Genomic DNA, 13,898 nt, shown 5'->3' with positions numbered 1-13,898 from the left:
AGGTAGTGTCTATCTTTTTCTCTGAGATGAGTTTCCTGTAAGCAGCAAAATGTTGGGTCTTGTTTGTGTAGCCAGTTTGTTAGTCTATGTCTTGAAGGCCAAGCTGCACATCTGCTACATGTGTGTGGGGAGGTCTAGGTGTAGCTCATGTATGAGTTCTGTGGTTGGTGGTTCAGTCCCTGAGAGCCCTAAGGGTCCAGGTTAGTTGACTTTGTTGGTCTTCCTGTGGAGTTCCTATCCCTTTTGGGGCCCCAGAAATCCTTCCTCCTATTCTTCCATCAGACTCAAATAATTTCTAACACTTCTTTTTCTTGCCTGCTCCCAAACAGAATTCTTTTAAAAAAAAAGTCACATATATTGAAGTTGATGTTTGTTTTTTATTATAACTTTAAATAATTACAAAAGATCTCTGTGTGGTTTTCCTAAACAAAACTCTACATGTCCTTCCTTCCTTCCTTCCTTCCTTCCTTCCTTCCTTCCTTCCTTCCTTCCTTCCTTCCTTCCTTCTCTCTCTCTCTCCCTCCCCCCCCCTCTCTCTCCTTGGGACCAGATCTCACTATGTAGTCCTCTAGGACTCACTCTATATGCCAGACTGGCCTTGAACTCACAGATATTCGCTTGCATCTGCCCCACCCCCAAGTGCTGAGATTAATGGTGTGTGCCATAAGGCCCATGCATATTCTTTTAAAGGCCAAGCAAAATTACATGTCAAATAATTTGGCACCCCTAACATCTCTCTATAAAGGCATGAAGTTTTCTTTTTAACAATTGTGAAAATTTATATTATTCTATCTCTCTAAGTTTCTGTTTCCAATATGTTTCCTTCATAGACTTTTCTCATAGTACAAAACTTGCTCTTATATCTTTGTGTTTTCCTCATTTATATACAGTAAAATATATATATTAAAATTATTTCTCTTCTTTGCTACAGACACTATTGAATAAACATTCTACAGACAGGCCTATTCAATGCTTACAATACATGTATTTTTAATTTTTAATTTATTTAAAATATAAATACAAAGTTACATATTTGATGAATGCCAAATAACAGAGTGCTATTTAAAAGTGCATTTCTCAATGAGATTGATGGTATTTAGAAGTTAGTTAACAGATGCACATTATCTATAGCTACAATAAAGCAACATTCCAAGAAAGAACATACATTTAAAAAGGATACTCTTGTTATGTAAATAAATGGAAAGTTTTGTTATAGCAATTCTATATTCTTACTTGAACAACTTTTTTATTTTTCCTGTTTGCTTTTTCTTTTTCAAGACAGGGTTTCTCTGTGTAATCCTGACTGTCCTGGAACTCATTAATTAGACCAGGCTGGCCTTGAACTCACAGAGATCTACCTGTCTTTACCTCCTAAATACTAGGATTAAAAGAGCACACCAACACTCTGGCTTGCTGAACAACTTCTAAAGTCATGGGTGAAGAATTATTGCCAATCATAAGTCAGTGTTTAGGCAATCTAGCGTTTGACTGCTTGGATCGTTCCTTCCACTTGGTTGAGAAGCAGAGCTGGAATCCGTCCAACTGGCTAAAGCATTTGCTGCCCAGGTTCGGAGCTTTTTGTGTTCTCATTTTCTGGGTCATATATCAAAGGCTTTACCCAAATGCTTCCTGTTGGTATTACTATATCCATTCCTGCCCTGGAGAGTTGGCTCAGCGGTTAAGAGCACTTGTTGCTGTTGCCCTTGTAAAGATGCCCAGGTTCGATTCCCAGCACCCACACAGAGGCTCACCACCTCCTCAAGCACCACACCATGTGGTGCACAGACACATATGAAGGCAAAGCACTCGTACACATAAGATAGTAAAAATAAACCTTAAAAAGAAAAGAAAGTCCATTCCTATTCTTTCTAAAGAAACTTCCTCAGCACAGCAGGCTCAGAAAGGCTGGAGAAAGTTAAAATATTGTTGACCTCTTAAAACTTTTCCAATAAAAAAAAATGTTTTTTGATAAACATTTTAACATCTTTTCGTGTACTTTTGACATGCTTTTTGTCAAAACTTGAGTCTCAGATTTCATTTGCTTCATCCGTTGAAAGACAAACCAGTTATCAGAGGAGTTCCTTTCCTTGTGAAAGTTCAGGGAAACTCCTTATTTGGACTAGGGCAGAACGGAGTCATCCAAGAGTGAAGGAAGAGACTGCCAATGAGAAACCAGGAACATAATGACACTGTTTTGATGTCATCAAAAGACAAGCTCTCCTTGTCCCCTTTCGGGGGTCGATCTCTGAATTGGAGCGCAGAGGAGAAGTAGGCGTCGCAGAGGCACGTGTATCAACATGTTTATTTGCACTTGAGGCAAGCTGGGGTTTTCCTGGTGGACGGTGCCAGAGTCAGTAACAGGACTCCCAGAAGACCTTTCCCGCAACAGTCCCTAACGGGGCGTGTCTTGGCGTGGCGTTACACAAGCACGTTCTGAGCAAGGAAGGACTTTTCTTTTCAGATTCCGGTTTCCTGAAACAGAAGCTGTTGAGGAGAAACGCTGTGTTTCCGGGAGGTTGTACCGGAATAAAGAGTCTCCGGAGTCAGACTGCTGCTCTGAAGTGGTTTTCTGAGTGAGTATCAGCTTACAAATGAGAACTTGCAGGAGGTGAGGTGCAGATGCTCGCAGCATGGGGGCGGCAGAGTTTTCTCAAAGGTGATTATGGTAGACTTGGTGCCTCCTCTGTCTCTGTTGCTTTTAAGTAACTCTTGAGCCCTTAGAAAGGTTTGTGCTTCTAGAAGTTCCTCAGAAGGGACAGGGGGCAAAAAGAGCAGAGGAAAGGCTACCTATGGTTCAGTTGTTGTGAAGAGGAGAAAAATATGAACCCTTTAATGTATATATATATATATGGATTAATAGCAATGTACTTAGTCACAAAACTTGCCAGACCTGCTAGCCTTACTGCTCACAAAATCAGTGTCTGATGAAGGCATTAAAGGATTGTGGGGATTACTTATTTGAAACTGGGTTTGGAGCACATAGGAAGCTATCAAAGACGCTGCCACTTGTATGATGGAGTCAGTAATTTCTTGACAGGGCACAGTTATGTGAATGTCACTCAGCATACTTGGGAAGTAGGGACAGAAATTCTGGGTGTGGGCAAGTCTTGGTTACAAAGAAAGCGCACATAAAAAAAATTAAATTCCTTTGGGTGTCTAGGTAAAATGGTCCTATCATTAAAAAATTGTAACATTTGAAAGTAGCACTCTAGCCTGGAAAGTCACAAATTAAAACCTCTGAAGTTGTTAGTATTTACAGTGGGTACCAGCACAAAGGCAGGACCAGATGAGCAAATTTTATGTCACAACACAATGTCACCTCCATCCTAATACTTGCTTCTTGGCATTTGAAAAAATCTTTGTGCTTCTAACACTCCTAAAAGCGACAATATTGACCTTTGCCTGATGAGACCTCATAGCTAAAACCTATTTCAAAGTTTCCTGTGTCTGTTTGTTGCTTCTGCTCAAGCCTACACATGTCTCCATGCGCCTTACTTTGCCCTCAATGTTCCTGAACATTTGAGAGCATTCGTGACTGTAGAAGCTTCAAACATGAGTCACACTGTCCCCAAAGTATAATACCCATGCTACCAATTTTACATGACACCTGCCAAGCCCTTACCACTAAAGCATTAGATTACATTTTTAGTTTAACATTCATTATACATCCCATGATTAATTCTGGAGACATGGGTTGTTATCAAGCCTGATGACCTGGGTTCAGTCCCTGGTACCTGTATGGTGGACGAAGAGATAAAATTCTCACATGTCCTCTGACCTCCATGTGGGCTGTGAAGGGTGGGGGAGGGGCAGGCAGCTGAGAACACTGCCACACACTGAATGTCTCTGATTTGAAATACTTGTACTTGAAGTATTTTGCAGTTTGGGCTGACATATACAGAATAAGATATTTTTGGCAAAGATGGTCAACTAACAAAATCCACTTATAGTTCTTCCATGGTTACTCATAACCTGAAGGTAATTTTATAGACCTATATATATCATGAGGTCAGGTATGGAGTTTTGCACTTGTGACGTTACGTCAGGGTTCAAAGAGCTTTAGAGTTCTGGATCCTTTTGGATTTCAGATTCTCAAGTTAGGAACCTTCGATCTGTAGTTGACATTTCTTGTGGCTGTCTGTCTGCACAGCAATCCCTTCATAGTTTTCACTGAAATCTACTTAACACTAGTTTGTAGACAAGGGGGGGAAGGGGAGGAATATAAACTTTGCCTGCTATGTGTGCCAACAGCACCCTAGTCAGACTCTGTCTCTACAGACCTCTGTAACCTGGACATATTCATTTGTGAGTGTTAATATTGTGTCTACATTTAATTCTCGTATCTTGAATCTCCCCTAACCCAGTTTGTCTGTTTACTGTAGAGCCACCCATTGATCCATAAGCATCCATCATCTGTCAAATGGCAAGAAAATCCTGTCAGTTCGCCATTGTGTTTCTTTCATACTAAAAAAAAAATTTAGAAATTTAGCATGGTTTATTTTTCGTCCTGTGTTGTTCCGTTAACATAGGCTGTATTTAAAGTTCAGACACTGCAGGCTGTCATTTTCCAAGGTAATGATCTCAAGATTTGCTCTCTTGACTCATGTCCTCCAATAATTATAAAGACAGGAGACACTGGGAGTGGGTACCGATGAATCATGCCTGGTGGCTATTTCGATGTGAGTTGCTGGTGATTTCAGTAACTCCTCTGTGTCCAGGTTTTCTATCCCCACTCCTTTCCTGGTGGGCAAGAGAGACAGGCATGAGGATGTTGTGCCATGGGGGTAGCTTGCCAGGGCCTCTCCGCAGCCATGAGAGAAACCCTCGACACTCTCACTTTGTGCTATATGGGCAACAGCTTTTGTCTATCGAGGAGACTGGTCACTTCGTACTCTAGCTTTCTGGGAGCACCTCTCTCGATGTATTTCCACTCAATAATATGAGAGCATTCATCATGTTATGCCCAAGCAGACGGTCTGAGTACCAACTTCATGAAGGACTTAGGGGACATAGGTACCAATGCGTACATCACTTCCTCAAGCCCCCACTGCTCTTTTCCCTTGTCTGTGTAGACAAAATTTCCTTTGGGTCTTAAGCTTTTCTGCCCCAGATTATCTCTTCACCCCATCCCCACTTACTTTTTGAATCAGATCCTGGAGTTGGCAGTTACTAAGATACACTGTAGCTCTCCATTCTAGTCTTTCTTTATTACTACTGCTACTATTATTTATTTATTATATGTAAGTACACTGTAGCTGTCTTCAGACATCCCAGAAGAGGAGAGCAGATCTCATTACAGATGGTTGTGAGCCACCATGTGGTTGCTGATATATGAACTCGGGATCTTTGGAAGAGCAGTCAGTGCTCTTAACTGCTGAGCCATCTCTCCAGTCCTCAATTTTACTCTTCCATATATATATATATATCCCTTCCTCTTCCTCTTCTTTGCCTGTTATCTGTTTGGTATTGGTGATAACACCTCTATGTTCTAGCCTACTTTTCAGAAGGGTTTAATACATGTTAAAGTTACAAAAATCATAATCAGTGCTATCAAACTGCCACTATCATTCAACTAATGCTTTGACTATGCCCAGGTGTGCATATGTGTGCTTTTGTGTGCAAATGTGTGTACTCACATGCGTGTACACACATGTCTGTAAACACTCATACACATACCCATGGAGGACAGAAGTAGAATCAAGATTTCCTACTTTGTCACTGCCCACTGGTCAATGGAATGATTCAATGTCCCCAAGTTGGCCAAAGTGGCACAGATTTCATTGCATTGCTCACAAGAATATGTCACTTAAAACCATGTTTGCCTCTTCTTTCTGGAAGTTTCCATTGAATATTGTGAACCACAATCAACTTTTGAGAAATAAAGATAAAATATAGATATTTTATATAAAATCTTTATATAAAATAAAGATAAAAAATATCAATCCATGAATAAGAAGGTTGCTGTGATCGTTGTAAGTAGAACGCATCGTTCACTGAGACATACATGTTGACCAGGTCGTATGGGTCAAACATTCAGGTCACATGGGTCAAACGTTCTACTACAAATTGCACATGCTTTATCTTGCTCAATACCAACTCAATTTTATGAGTCAGGCACTCTTATTAGTAGTGCTTGCTCAAGAACCGGAAGGGATTGCCATCCCTTCCTCCTTACTGGTCTGTAGCACCACTCAGTTCCTCATCTTCATGTTGTATACTCCGTCTGCAAGCCCCGTCACTTGCCACTACTTTGTGGGTTTTCTGTATTTGCTTCATGAGAGCTGGCATTCTCTCCAGACCAGACATTTCCCGGGATAGGAGGATTCTTTCCCTTTGAACGCTGGTCCTGGCCTTAGGCACTCACATCCTCCCCACCACCAGCAACCATGAGGGCTCTGGATTAGGATGCAAAGGATGTGTTACTGGGACAGGCCGTGTGTGTGTGTGTGTGTGTGTGTGTGTGTGTGTGTGTGTGTCGGGAGAGATGACAAGTTTTAAAGAAAATCTGAAAGAAAGAAGTTTGTACCCATCAAAGTTGTCCAAGTCCTTAACAAGGACACAAATGAGAAGCAGTAACCATCATTTCTGCACACACCTGAGCATTTTAAATCAGACTGCTTGGGTACCCTCAATCAGGGAGTATTACATCAAAGTTATACTTTATAAAACCTCACTATAACTATAACTATAGCTATTCTGAAACATAAGGATGTAAAAGATTTGTGATGCTTATTTCTTGGTGGAACCATAATTAATTTTTATTTTCTTTTTATGTCAAACTTTCCATGATAATAGTTTTTGCTCTCATAAGAATACAGTGTTTTGATTTTTTAGACTTATTTATTTTATTTTTATGTGTATAAATATTAATCTACACATAGGCATGTGTGCAACACATGTCTGGGACGGGAGGCTGTCAGAAAAGGACCTTGGGTCCCTGCAGCTGCAGTTATGGATGGTTAGAAGCTGCTGTGTGGGTGCTGGGAACTGAACATGTGTCCTCTGTAAGAGTAGCAGGTGCTCCTCACTATGGAGTCATTTCTCCAGCCCAAGAATACAATGCTTTAAAAGTCCATAGTTTTAAAAAAGGCCAAGAATCTTTATGACTCTTGAAGACTTTTATGACTTAGCCCTCTCAGAAATCTGGGAGCATTCAGTGTCTTCTCTTTCCAGGTAGCTACAGTATATGAAAACGGAAGTCAGAATAAAAAACAAGAGGAGAAAATATAACTATTATGCAATATATGGCAGAAGTTCCACAGTGTCCTAACACAGCTATCCCTCAATAACTGTGGGTAAGAAAAAGCCTTTCTGATGGGAACTGCACATTCATGAAACAAAGTATCAGACTGTGACCGAGAAGTTTGTTGTGAGCATTTTAAGTGGACCTCACTGTTCATTGAGACAAGTTTGCTGAGTAGGAGCAGTAGAACATGCAAGGATTCCTAGCCGAGTTCTTTGCACAGGGTCCAGGGTGTATCCCTTCAGGTGCTTGCATCTACTCCTTAGAGCAGCAGTGACCACATCCATGAGCAGGATACCCTGAGGCCTCCACAGAAGTACAATGTGGACATTTTAAGGATGCCATGTCTGGGGATGGAGAGACAGCTCCATGACTAAGATCACTGGCTGCCCTTCTGGAAGACCTGAGTTCAGTTCTCAGAACCCACATGGTGGCCCCACAACCATCCACTCCAGGAGATCTTGGACCTTCTGGCACACATACAAGACACTACACACGCAGGCAAAATACTCATATATAAATAAAATAATCACCAAAGAAAATATACCAATGACGTTCAAGAGAGAGGTTTGGGCTGGACATGGGAATCAGATGTTACAGGGTGGGTGTAGTGGCACATGCCTTGAATCTCAGCAGTTGAGAGGCAGAGGCAGAGGCAGGAGGATATTTGTGAGTTCAAGGTCAGTCTGATCTACATAGCAAGTTCCAGGGTAGTCAGTGCTACAAAGTAAGACTATATTCATCTCACAGAGCCCCTTATATCTGCAGCTTAACTCTCCTACTTATGTTGACCTAGTTTCCCTCCTCTGAGGCCCAGGCCATTTCTGTCCCACTTCTCAATGATCCTGACTGTTCAAAGAACCTCAAAGAACTGGGCTTAGACAGCCACCGTCCGTTTGGGATTTGTTTCTTTCGCTTAGTTCAAGACATCTATGTTTCCCCCATGCTGTAGCATGAGTGTTTCCTGTTCATGCTCACTGTATGTATGTATGTATGTATGTATGTACAGATTTGGGTTACCTGTTGATGAACTGTGGATGCATACGTTGCTGCCACCTTTTGGCTATTGCAAATACCATCAATATGAACATGAATATGCACAGCACCGTCTTTGAGACACTACTTTCAATTCTTTGGGAGTACACATTCACAAGTGGGATTGTTAGATCAGATGGTAATTCTAGGGTTCCAACTTCTCCACTTCCTCCCCAAACACTTGTGATTTTTCTCCTCATAGTGGATATCTTAATGGATGTGAGATGATAATGCATTGTGGTTTAGGTTCGGATTTCTGTAATGGTTAATGGCAATGAGGACCTTTTTTTGGTGTTCTTGTTCATTTGTGTATCTTCCATGTCTGTTTAAGGACTTACCCAGAATTTTAAAATTAGGTCATTTTTCTTGTGTGTTATTGAGCAGTAGGTGCTCTTTATATATTATGGATGTTAACTCCTTAGCAGAGATATGGCTTATAAACATCTTTCCCATTTTGCAAGTCTCCATTAGGCTGATAGTATCTTTTGACACACAGACGGTTTGAATTTTGAATTTTTTTCTTCTATTGCTTGTGCTTTTGATGTCCCATCCATGCAGTGATTTCCAAGTCCAAGGTCATGAAGCTCCACTCCTATGTTTCTTTTTTTTTCTCTAAGAGTTTTGTAATTTTAGTTCCTACTTTGCATCATTTTGAGGTAATTTTTTTGCATAAGGTAAAAGCCTAACTACATTCTTTTGCCGTGTGGTCATCCGGTTTCCCCAACATTATTTACAGAAAAGAATTGTACTTTTCTCCCTAAATGTTTGCATCACGCTTGCTGAAATCGCTTAACCACAGATATGGTGGTCTGCTCTGCAGCCTCTCCTTGGTCTGAACGTTTGTATATTGTGATTTTTTTTTTTTACTATTGCAATAGCTTTGTGGTAAGTTTTATTTATTTTTTTATTTTATGTATATAAATGTTTTGCCCACATGTCTGACTGTGCATCAAGTTCATGCAGGTGCCCCAGGAGGCCAGAAAGGGATGTCAGAGCCTCTGCAACTGGAGTGACAGACTGTTGTGAGAAGCCGTGTGGGCCTGTGCTGGGGACTGAACCAGGACATCTGAAAGGGCGGCCAGGGCTCTCACCCCGCCAGTCATCTGGCCAACCTCTATAGCAAGTTTTAAAATTAGGAAGTATGAATTTTATAATTTTATTCTTCTTTAAAAAGATTGTTTTAGCTGTTCATTCAGGGATACTTCACTTTCTATGTGAGTGTTTTGCTGGATTTTTAAAAAATTTCATAAGAATATTGGTCGTCTTCAATTAATTTTTAATGTTTTAAATTTAAGTTAACATACAAAGGGGGGTGTTTTGCTGTATCATTTTTATACACATATATCATGATACATGTTTTAGTTCATTCTTCCTCCTTTTAGTTTACTTTTTAAAAAAATAGCTGCTTTCATTATATAAGAAATTTGTGTTTACTATATATTTACATATAATATTTATAGTATCTTACATTGTGTTTGCTATTATATTTACTACATATTTATGCCATTCAAAGAACAATACAGAAGCATATTTTCAATGATTAAGCACAGAGCAGTACACAAACGGACGAATAGTGAAAGGCTTGTAGATATTTTATTTCAAATCACATGGTCTTTGTAGACTTTAGATGCTACACAAGGGAAATCAGATTGGTGACATCTCAGTTTTAGAACACAGAATTTATACTAAGAAGGAAAGAATCCAAGAGTTTTATTGAAGTATAGGCCTATATTAAGTTTGAGAAACCACAGCAATTCTAGAATTTATTTACTTACTCAACAAATATTTCCTGAGGTTTTTATACCTGGAGAACATGTATTACATAGAGTCTTTGCTTTCGGAGGAAATAAATACCAAGCAATTCTAAAATTGAATGCACACCTAAACATGTCGTGAATTTTCTCTCTCATTTGTAATGTTTTTTTATAAATCAAGGGAGTAGTTTTAGTCTCATTGAGACACCGATAAAACTAGACTTGGGACTATACCTTTAGTAGCCCAGTACTTGCCTAGCAATCATGGTGCTTAGGATCAATCCTTAGTACCACCAAATAAATGACTAAATTTAACAATACATAGTAAATAGATACGATGAAATTAAAGGTCACTGCAGAAAATCAGATCATCTCACAGACAGTGGCACAGTTAGTGGCAAGGCCAGGAGACAAGTTCAAGGTTGTCAGCTGTCAGCCCTCAGGCATCTGCTGTCAGCTTTTTACTCACTACGGGGGTTTCTCTATGCACTTAGGAGATAACTTCTGTGAAGTGAACACAAATGTCATGTTTGGCCATAGATTTCCCCCCTATTAGAGGCAATGACAAGGCTGAGAGAAAAGCTGACGGTTTCACTACATTAAGACGGAGAGAAGACACTCCACCCATTTATCCACACGCAGCCCTGCACTGAGCTTCTTCAGTGCTGGTCACAGTATTAGACACGGAGATCAGAAGAGAACCTGTAGGATGCTGCTGCATCAGCAAGAGGCGCTGTCTCCTGGGAGGAGAGTAGATTAACTTCTGGTAGAAGGTGGTGTCAAATCCTGTCACAGAGTTGGAAGCAAAGCATAGAAAGCAAATGGGCAAGGGGGTGGGGTGAATATGGGCAAGGTACAATGATAGGTGTACGAAATATCATGCTAGGGGCCGGTGAGATGGCTCAGTGGTTAAGAGCACTGGCTGCCCTTCCAGAGATCCCGAGTTCAATTCACAGCAGCCACAAGGTGGCTCATAAAAGGGATCTGATGTCCTCTTCTGGCATGCAGGTGTACATGCAGACAGAGCACTCATATGTAAATGAATAAATAAATTTTTAAAAGTTTAAGAATTATCATGCTAAAACCCATTTATTTATACTACTACTACTACTAGAAAACAGGTATCAAGGACACATTTCCAGGGCACTAAGGTCAAGTTCAATATTGCAGAACCTATACAAATGACAGGCCATGCTAAACCAGCTGATTAGAGTTGAGGAGCTTGGAATTCATTTGGTAGGCAACACACTCTTCTTTTAAGCAACAAAGTAACATTTTCTTTTTCTTTCCAAGAAGCTACCTGACAGCGCAAGAAGGATGTGCTGTGGGAGCTGGAGAGATGGTAGGAAGGACAGTTTGGGAGTTAACAGTCTACACTGGGGATTGACAGAGCCTGGCACAGGAGACATGAAGCAGGCTTGAGAGGCAAACCACATTTATGAGGTGGCGTTAGCCAGCTCCATCAGCTGTCAGGAGAGGAGAGAGAGAACAGAAACTTGGAGCGTGTTCTGAAGCACGTGAAAGCTCCCTGGAGCATTTGATAAATATATAAGGCTCTTTGCCTTATTGATGTTTTCTTTACGGACGTAGCCATTCTAAAATAGTTGTCTAATAGATACCCCTAACCCCCACATGCACACACAAATAGTTTAAGTATCCACAGATTTGGTGGCAAATTCTGTCTCCATAGATGGCATAGAGATGGCCTTTGTCCTCACCACACTGAAGCCCTATAGATTGTTGAGATAATCCATTAGTAAGTTGTTTTCCAAGACGAAGTTGTAGACAGATTAATGCGTTGTTACAAAAATGAATCCCCAGAAGATTATTGATCAGGTTAACAATATACAAGGATATTTTAATGCCTCATAAAATTTCCTCTGGGCCCTCACTTGTCTTGTAAACCACAGGAGTGGCTTGCTTTATGTATGTATGTATGTATGTATGTATGTATGTATGTATGTATGTATGTATGTATGTATGTATGTATTGATTCATTTATTTATTTTATTTTTGCTCTTTAGAGCACCCTGTTTGTTTTTGTTAATACGGAAATAGAGTTCAAGTGTATGCTGTTATGTTCCACCACTAGAGGGCGGCAGTGGTACTGTAGGAGGAATGGATTTAAGCAGCTCTGAAACTGGCTTTAAAACAGGCAGGATAATGGAGAGGGCACAAACAGCCTGCATCCTGGGTCCTACTCAGAATGGACTCTCTTTCAGTTCCAGAAATAAGCTGGCTAAAATTCCAGGTCATCTTATGAAATACCGTAGTGTACCGAAGTAGCATTTGTGGAAATTTCTGTTAATACTGACAAGGACTGAGATATTCTGAAAAATTTGCAATTTTTTCTTTTTCTATTTTTGTAGAAAAAGGTTAGAGAGTGACTTAAAATTAAGATTTTGGGTCTTGTTGGGAGTAGAAAGAAAGACTATAATAGTTGAAAAACTAGTATCTTATTTCCTTGGAACATTGCAGATGTCTTTGAAATAAAAGGGCATGTTTCCAACTTATTAACAGTAAGAGATGCATAGGAACAACCACCTTGTAGTGGTTTCCCATTGGAACCCACACTGAACAGCAATGGTGGGGTTGTCTCAGAAGTACGAGAAACTAATGCTAATATTAAGAAACACTACTACTGCCAGGTATGGTGGCGCACGCCTTTAATCCCAGCACTGGGGAGGCAGAGGCAGGCGGATCTCTGAGTTCGAGGCCAGCCTGGTCTACAGAGTGAGTGCCAGGACAGCCAGGGCTATACAGAGAAACCGTGTCTCGAAACAAAACAAAACAAAACAAAACAAAACAAAACAAAACAAACAAAACAAACAAAAGAAACACTACTACTAGGTTCATAGAAGGAAACAAGACAGATTATTCCTGGCTGTCTTAGAATATTACATTGTTGTAAGGAAGAAAAATATTTAATAGAACCGAATAATTTGCTGGTTACAGTTGAGAGAAATTTAAAAAAAAAAAAAAGAAAGAAAGAAAGAAAGAAAGGAAGAAAGGAAGGAAGGAAGCCAGTCTACTGAAGTGCTCCAAGTCAGAGTTGATGTTGAAAGTGAAGTGAAATTGAAATAGGATTCAAGGAGAAGCCATTTTTAAGTCAGTTAGGTTTTTTTTGGGGGGGGGGGATTGAGGGAACTGGGTTGCACTCCTGATCCTCATGCTTCTAACTCCTGGAGCCAAGATTACAGTCAGTGCAGTGCAATTCCCAGCTGCTGAATTTAAGGTTGTGTGTGTGTGTGTGTGTGCATGCTTCAATTCCAGAAACACATTTGCTAAAATTTAAGAAAATCTTATGAAATACCATAGTGTGACAAAGTACATTTGTGGAGATTTCTGTTAATATTGATAATATCTATCTATCTATCTATCTATCTATCTATCTATCTATCTATCTATCTATCTATCTATCTATCTATCCATCCATCCATCCATCCATCCATCCATCCATCCATCTATCTATCTATCTATCTATCTATCTATCTATCTATCTATCTATCTATCTATCTATCTTTTTGTCTGTCTGTCTATCTATCTATGAGGGAGAGAGAAAGAGAGAGAGAATGGATAAGGGGCAAATTCTTGAAAATCGGTAAGTATTGATTAATTGTTACAACAACTTTGCCAGCTTACAGAGCTGTAAAACACCCCAAGCCCCCCACCTCCCTGTGACTGTCTTCATGATTCAAGTCAGGTGTCACTAACATAACCATAGCTGGAAAACCTTTTCTTTTTTTTTTTAAATTTATTTATTTATTTATTTCAAGACAGGGTTTCTCTGTGTAGCCCTGGCTGTCCTGGCACTCACTTTGTAGACCAGGCTGGCCTTGAACTCAGAAATCCGCCTGCCTCTGCCT

At 40.1% G+C, this 13,898-nt stretch overlaps 1 protein-coding gene across 4 annotated transcripts in view; it reads left to right on the top strand.

Annotated features, from left to right (window-relative positions):
* The first annotated feature begins 2,209 nt into the window (after positions 1 to 2,209).
* Alpk1 (alpha kinase 1) overlaps positions 2,210 to 13,898 on the top strand; it is a 105,360-nt gene continuing 93,671 nt past the window's right edge. For 2 of the 4 annotated variants that reach the window (XM_029475300.1, XM_029475301.1), the window contains exon 1: positions 2,224 to 2,573. The gene's annotated coding sequence lies outside the window, so the exon portion shown is untranslated. Of the gene's footprint in view, positions 2,574 to 7,173; positions 7,296 to 13,898 lie in introns of all 4 variants that reach the window. The other 2 variants (XM_029475299.1, XM_021158235.2) reach the window with 2 other exon arrangements.

This window comes from Mus caroli, chromosome 3, assembly GCF_900094665.2.
Source record: "Mus caroli chromosome 3, CAROLI_EIJ_v1.1, whole genome shotgun sequence".
Lineage (NCBI taxonomy): Eukaryota > Metazoa > Chordata > Mammalia > Rodentia > Muridae > Mus > Mus caroli.
Note: the sequence above shows the minus strand (reverse complement) of the source record. Positions and strands in the feature narration are given on the sequence as shown.